Here is a 7,437-nt window from a genome sequence, read left to right on the forward strand (position 1 = left end):
TTCCCCAGTCGCTCACTCCCCGAGGCCCCATTCCCCAGTCTCTCTCTCTACCAGAACCCCCATTCCCTAGTCTCTCTCTCTCCCAGAGCCCCCATTCCCCAGTCTCCCTCTCTCACTGAGCCCCCATTCCCCAGTCGCTCAGTCCCCAAGCCCCCATTCCCCAGTCTCTCTCTCTACCAGAACCCCCATTCCCTAGTCTCTCTCTCTCCCAGAGCCCCCATTCCCCAGTCTCCCTCTCTCCCCGATCCCCCATTCCCCAGTCTCTGACTCCCCGAGCCCCCATTCCCCAGACTCTCACTCCCCAAGCCCCCAATCCCCAGTCTCTCACTCACCGAGCCCCCATTCCCCAGTCTCTCACTACCCGAGCCCCCATTCCCCAGTCGCTCAGTCCCCAAGCCCCCATTCCCCAGTCTCTCACTCCGCGAGCCCCCATTCCCCAGTCTCTCTCTCCCCCAGCCCCCTTTCCCCAGTCGCTCACTCCCCGAGGCCCCATTCCCCAGTCTCTCACTCCCCTAGCCGCCATTCCCCAGTCTCTCTCTCTCCCAGAGCCCCCATTCCCCAGTCTCCCTCTCTCACTGAGCCCCCATTCCCCAGTCGCTCAGTCCCCAAGTCCCCATTCCCCAGTCTCTCTCTCTGCCAGAACCCCCATTCCCTCGTCTCTCTGTCTCCCAGAGCCCCCATTCCCCAGTCTCCCTCTCTCCCCGAGCCCCCATTCCCCAGTCTCTCACTCCCCAAGCCCCCATTCCCCAGTCTCTCACTACCCGAGCCCCCATTCCCCAGTCGCTCAGTCCCCAAGCCCCCATTCCCCAGTCTCTCTCTCTACCAGAACCCCCATTCCCTAGTCTCTCTCTCTCCCATTGCCCCCATTCCCCAGTTTCCCTCACTCCCCGAGCCCCCATGTCCCAGTCTCTCACTCCCCGAGCCCCCATTCCCCAGTCTCTCACTCCCCGAGCCCCCATTCCCCAGTCTCTCACTCCCCGAGCCCTCAATCCCCAGTCTCTCACTCCCCGAGCCCCCATTCCCCAGTCTCTCATTTCCCCAGCCCCCATTCCCCAGTTTCTCACTTCCCCAGCCCCCATTCCCCAGTCTCTCACTCCCCAAACGCCCATTCCCCAGTCTCTCACTCCCCGAGCCCCCATTCCCCAGTCTCTCACTTCCCCAGCCCCCATTCCCCAGTCGCTCAGTCCCCAAGCCCCCATTCCCCAGTTTCTCACTTCCCCAGTACCCATTCCCCAGTCGCTCACTCCCCGAGCCCCCATTCCCCAGTCTCTCACTCTCCGAGCCCCCATTCCCCAGTCTCCGTCTCTCCCCGAGCCCCCATTCCCCAGTCTCTCACTCGCAGAGCCCCCATTCCCCAGTCACTCACTCCCCAAGTCCCCATTCCCCAGTCTCTCACTCTCCGAGCCCCCATTCCCCAGTCTCTCACTCTCCGAGCCCCCATTCCCCAGTCTCCGTCTCTCCCCGAGCCCCCATTCCCCAGTCTCTCACTCGCAGAGCCCCCATTCCCCAGTCACTCACTCCCCAAATCCCCATTCCCCAGTCTCTCACTCTCCGAGCCCCCATTCCCCAGTCTCTCTCTCTCCCAGAGCCCCCATTCCCCAGTCTCCCTCTCTCACCGAGCCCGCATTCCCCAGTTTCTCACTCCCCGAGCCCCCATTCCCCAGTAACTCACTCCCCGAGCCCCCATTCCCCAGTCTCTCACTCCCCGAGCCCCCATTCCCCAGTCTCTGACTCCCCGAGCCCCCATTCCCCAGACTCTCACGCCCCAAGCCCCCAATCCCCAGTCTCTCACTCACCGAGCCCCCATTCACCAGTCTCTCACTACCCGAGCCCCCATTCCCCAGTCGCTCAGTCCCCAAGCCCCCATTCCCCAGTCTCTCACTCCGCGAGCCCCCATTCCCCAGTCTCTCACTCCCCCAGCCCCCTTTCCCCAGTCGCTCACTCCCCGAGGCCCCATTCCCCAGTCTCTCACTCCCCTAGCCGCCATTCCCCAGTCTCTCTCTCTCCCAGAGCCCCCATTCCCCAGTCTCCCTCTCTCACTGAGCCCCCATTCCCCAGTCGCTCAGTCCCCAAGCCCCCATTCCCCAGTCTCTCTCTCTGCCAGAACCCCCATTCCCTCGTCTCTCTGTCTCCCAGAGCCCGCATTCCCCAGTCTCCCTCTCTCCCCGAGCCCCCATTCCCCAGTCTCTCACTCCCCGAGCCCCCATTCCCCAGTCTCTCACTCCCCAAGCCCCCATTCCCCAGTCTCTCACTACCCGAGCCCCCATTCCCCAGTCTCTCACTCCCCCAGCCCCCATTCCCCAGTCGCTCAGTCCCCAAGCCCCCATTCCCCAGTCTCTCTCTCTACCAGAACCCCCATTCCCTAGTCTCTCTCTCTCCCATAGCCCCCATTCCCCAGTCTCCCTCACTCCCCGAGCCCCCATGTCCCAGTCTCTAACTCCCCGAGCCCCCATTCCCCAGTCTCTCACTCTCCGAGCCCCCATTCCCCAGTCTCTCAGTCCCCGAGCCCCCATTCTCCAGTCTCTCACTTCCCCAGCCCCCATTCGCCAGTCTCTCACTCCCCCAGCCCCCATTCCCCAGTCGCTCAGTCCCCAAGCCCCCATTCCCCAGTCTCTCGATCTACCAGAACCCCCATTCCCTAGTCTCTCTCTCTCCCATAGCCCCCATTCCCCAGTCTCCCTCACTCCCCGAGCCCCCATGTCCCAGTCTCTCACTCCCCGAGCCCCCATTCCCCAGTCTCTAACTCCCCAAACGCCCATTCCCCAGTCTCTCACTCCCCGAGCCCCCATTCCCCAGTCTCTCACTTCCCCAGCCCCCATTCCCCAGTCGCTCAGTCCCCAAGCCCCCATTCCCCAGTTTCTCACTTCCCCAGTACCCATTCCCCAGTTGCTCACTCCCCGAGCCCCCATTCCCCAGTCTCTCACTCTCCGAGCCCCCATTCCCCAGTCTCCGTCTCTCCCCGAGCCCCCATTCCCCAGTCTCTCACTCGCAGAGCCCCCATTCCCCAGTCACTCACTCCCCAAGTCCCCATTCCCCAGTCTCTCACTCTCCGAGCCCCCATTCCCCAGTCTCTCTCTCTCCCAGAGCCCCCATTCCCCAGTCTCCCTCTCTCACCGAGCCCGCATTCCCCAGTCTCTCACTCCCCGAGCCCCCATTCCCCAGTAACTCACTCCCCGAGCCCCCATTCCCCAGTCTCTCACTGCCTGAGCCCCCATTCCCCAGTCTCTCACTCTCCGAGCCCCCATTCCCCAGTCTCTCAGTCCCCGAGCCCCCATTCTCCAGTCTCTCACTTCCCCAGCCCCCATTCGCCAGTCTCTCACTCCCCCAGCCCCCATTCCCCAGTCGCTCAGTCCCCAAGCCCCCATTCCCCAGTCTCTCGATCTACCAGAACCCCCATTCCCTAGTCTCTCTCTCTCCCATAGCCCCCATTCCCCAGTCTCCCTCACTCCCCGAGCCCCCATGTCCCAGTCTCTCACTCCCCGAGCCCCCATTCCCCAGTCTCTAACTCCCCAAACGCCCATTCCCCAGTCTCTCACTCCCCGAGCCCCCATTCCCCAGTCTCTCACTTCCCCAGCCCCCATTCCCCAGTCGCTCAGTCCCCAAGCCCCCATTCCCCAGTTTCTCACTTCCCCAGTACCCATTCCCCAGTCGCTCACTCCCCGAGCCCCCATTCCCCAGTCTCTCACTCTCCGAGCCCCCATTCCCCAGTCTCCGTCTCTCCCCGAGCCCCCATTCCCCAGTCTCTCACTCGCAGAGCCCCCATTCCCCAGTCACTCACTCCCCAAGTCCCCATTCCCCAGTCTCTCACTCTCCGAGCCCCCATTCCCCAGTCTCTCTCTCTCCCAGAGCCCCCATTCCCCAGTCTCCCTCTCTCACCGAGCCCGCATTCCCCAGTCTCTCACTCCCCGAGCCCCCATTCCCCAGTAACTCACTCCCCGAGCCCCCATTCCCCAGTCTCTCACTGCCTGAGCCCCCATTCCCCAGTCTCTCACTCCCCTAGCCGCCATTCCCCAGTCTCTCTCTCTCCCAGAGCCCCCATTCCCCAGTCTCCCTCTCTACCTGAGACCCCAAACCCCAGTTTCTCACTCCCCGAGTCCCCATTCCCCAGTCTCTCACTCCCCAAGTCCCCATTCCCCAGCCTCTCACTCCCCGAGCCCCCATTCCCCAGTCTCTCACTCCCCCAGCCCCCATTCCCCAGTCTCTCACTCCCCGAGCCCCCAATCCCCAGTCTCTCACTCCCCCAGCCCCCTTTCCCCAGTCGCTCACTCCCCGAGGCCCCATTCCCCAGTCTCTCACTCCCCTAGCCGCCATTCCCCAGTCTCTCTCTCTCCCAGAGCCCCCATTCACCAGTCTCCCTCTCTCCCTGAGCCCCCATTCCCCAGTCGCTCATTCCCCAAGCCCCCATTCCCCAGTCTCTCTCTCTACCAGAACCCCCATTCCCTAGTCTCTCTCTCTCCCAGAGCCCCCATTCCCCAGTCTCCCTCTCTCACTGAGCCCCCATTCCCCAGTCGCTCAGTCCCCAAGCCCCCATTCCCCAGTCTCTCTCTCTACCAGAACCCCCATTCCCTAGTCTCTCTCTCTCCCAGAGCCCCCATTCCCCAGTCTCCCTCTCTCCCCGAGCCCCCATTCCCCAGTCTCTGACTCCCCGAGCCCCCATTCCCCAGACTCTCACTCCCCAAGCCCCCAATCCCCAGTCTCTCACTCACCGAGCCCCCATTCCCCAGTCTCTCACTACCCGAGCCCCCATTCCCCAGTCGCTCAGTCCCCAAGCCCCCATTCCCCAGTCTCTCACTCCGCGAGCCCCCATTCCCCAGTCTCTCTCTCCCCCAGCCCCCTTTCCCCAGTCGCTCACTCCCCGAGGCCCCATTCCCCAGTCTCTCATTCCCCGAGCCCCCATTCCCCAGTCACTCTCTCCCTGAGCCCCCATTCCCCAGTCTCTCACTCCCCGAGGCCCCATTCCCCAGTCTCTCACTCCCCTAGCCGCCATTCCAAAGTCTCTCTCTCTCCCAGAGCCCCCATTCCCCTGTCTCCCTCTCTCCCTGAGCCCCCATACCCCAGCCTCTTACTCCCCGAGTCCCCATTCCCCAATCTCTCACTCCCCAAGTCCCCATTCCCCAGCCTCTCACTCCCCGAGCCCCCATTCCCCAGTCTCTCACTCCCCCAGCCCCCATTCCCCAGTCTCTCACTCCCCGAGCCCCCATACCCCAGTCTCTCACTCCCCGAGCCCCCTTTCCCCAGTCGCTCACTCCCCGAGGCCCCATTCCCCAGTCTCTCTCTCTACCAGAACCCCCATTCCCTAGTCTCTCTCTCTCCCAGAGCCCCCATTCCCCAGTCTCCCTCTCTCACTGAGCCCCCATTCCCCAGTCGCTCAGTCCCCAAGCCCCCATTCCCCAGTCTCTCTCTCTACCAGAACCCCCATTCCCTAGTCTCTCTCTCTCCCAGAGCCCCCATTCCCCAGTCTCCCTCTCTCCCCGATCCCCCATTCCCCAGTCTCTGACTCCCCGAGCCCCCATTCCCCAGACTCTCACTCCCCAAGCCCCCAATCCCCAGTCTCTCACTCACCGAGCCCCCATTCCCCAGTCTCTCACTACCCGAGCCCCCAATCCCCAGTCGCTCAGTCCCCAAGCCCCCATTCCCCAGTCTCTCACTCCGCGAGCCCCCATTCCCCAGTCTCTCACTCCCCCAGCCCCCTTTCCCCAGTCGCTCACTCCCCGAGGCCCCATTCCCCAGTCTCTCACTCCCCTAGCCGCCATTCCCCAGTCTCTCTCTCTCCCAGAGCCCCCATTCCCCAGTCTCCCTCTCTCACTGAGCCCCCATTCCCCAGTCGCTCAGTCCCCAAGCCCCCATTCCCCAGTCTCTCTCTCTGCCAGAACCCCCATTCCCTCGTCTCTCTGTCTCCCAGAGCCCGCATTCCCCAGTCTCCCTCTCTCCCCGAGCCCCCATTCCCCAGTCTCTCACTCCCCGAGCCCCCATTCCCCAGTCTCTCACTCCCCAAGCCCCCATTCCCCAGTCTCTCACTACCCGAGCCCCCATTCCCCAGTCTCTCACTCCCCCAGCCCCCATTCCCCAGTCGCTCAGTCCCCAAGCCCCCATTCCCCAGTCTCTCTCTCTACCAGAACCCCCATTCCCTAGTCTCTCTCTCTCCCATAGCCCCCATTCCCCAGTCTCCCTCACTCCCCGAGCCCCCATGTCCCAGTCTCTCACTCCCCGAGCCCCCATTCCCCAGTCTCTCACTCCCCAAGCCCCCATTCCCCAGTCTCTCACTCCCCGAGCCCTCAATCCCCAGTCTCTCACTCCCCGTGCCCCCATTCCCCAGTCTCTCATTTCCCCAGCCCCCATTCCCCAGTTTCTTACTTCCCCAGCCCCCATTCCCCAGTCTCTAACTCCCCAAACGCCCATTCCCCAGTCTCTCACTCCCCGAGCCCCCATTCCCCAGTCTCTCACTTCCCCAGCCCCCATTCCCCAGTCGCTCAGTCCCCAAGCCCCCATTCCCCAGTTTCTCACTTCCCCAGTACCCATTCCCCAGTCGCTCACTCCCCGAGCCCCCATTCCCCAGTCTCTCACTCTCCGAGCCCCCATTCCCCAGTCTCCGTCTCTCCCCGAGCCCCCATTCCCCAGTCTCTCACTCGCAGAGCCCCCATTCCCCAGTCACTCACTCCCCAAGTCCCCATTCCCCAGTCTCTCACTCTCCGAGCCCCCATTCCCCAGTCTCTCTCTCTCCCAGAGCCCCCATTCCCCAGTCTCCCTCTCTCACCGAGCCCGCATTCCCCAGTCTCTCACTCCCCGAGCCCCCATTCCCCAGTAACTCACTCCCCGAGCCCCCATTCCCCAGTCTCTCACTGCCTGAGCCCCCATTCCCCAGTCTCTCACTCCCCTAGCCGCCATTCCCCAGTCTCTCTCTCTCCCAGAGCCCCCATTCCCCAGTCTCCCTCTCTACCTGAGACCCCAAACCCCAGTTTCTCACTCCCCGAGTCCCCATTCCCCAGTCTCTCACTCCCCAAGTCCCCATTCCCCAGCCTCTCACTCCCCGAGCCCCCATTCCCCAGTCTCTCACTCCCCCAGCCCCCATTCCCCAGTCTCTCACTCCCCGAGCCCCCAATCCCCAGTCTCTCACTCCCCCAGCCCCCTTTCCCCAGTCGCTCACTCCCCGAGGCCCCATTCCCCAGTCTCTCACTCCCCTAGCCGCCATTCCCCAGTCTCTCTCTCTCCCAGAGCCCCCATTCCCCAGTCTCCCTCTCTCCCTGAGCCCCCATTCCCCAGTCGCTCATTCCCCAAGCCCCCATTCCCCAGTCTCTCTCTCTACCAGAACCCCCATTCCCTAGTCTCTCTCTCTCCCAGAGCCCCCATTCCCCAGTCTCCCTCTCTCACTGAGCCCCCATTCCCCAGTCGCTCAGTCCCCAAGCCCCCATTCCCCAGTCTCTCTCTCTACCAGAACCC

This window comes from Pristiophorus japonicus, chromosome 2 (assembly GCF_044704955.1).
Source record: "Pristiophorus japonicus isolate sPriJap1 chromosome 2, sPriJap1.hap1, whole genome shotgun sequence".
NCBI lineage: Eukaryota > Metazoa > Chordata > Chondrichthyes > Pristiophoridae > Pristiophorus > Pristiophorus japonicus.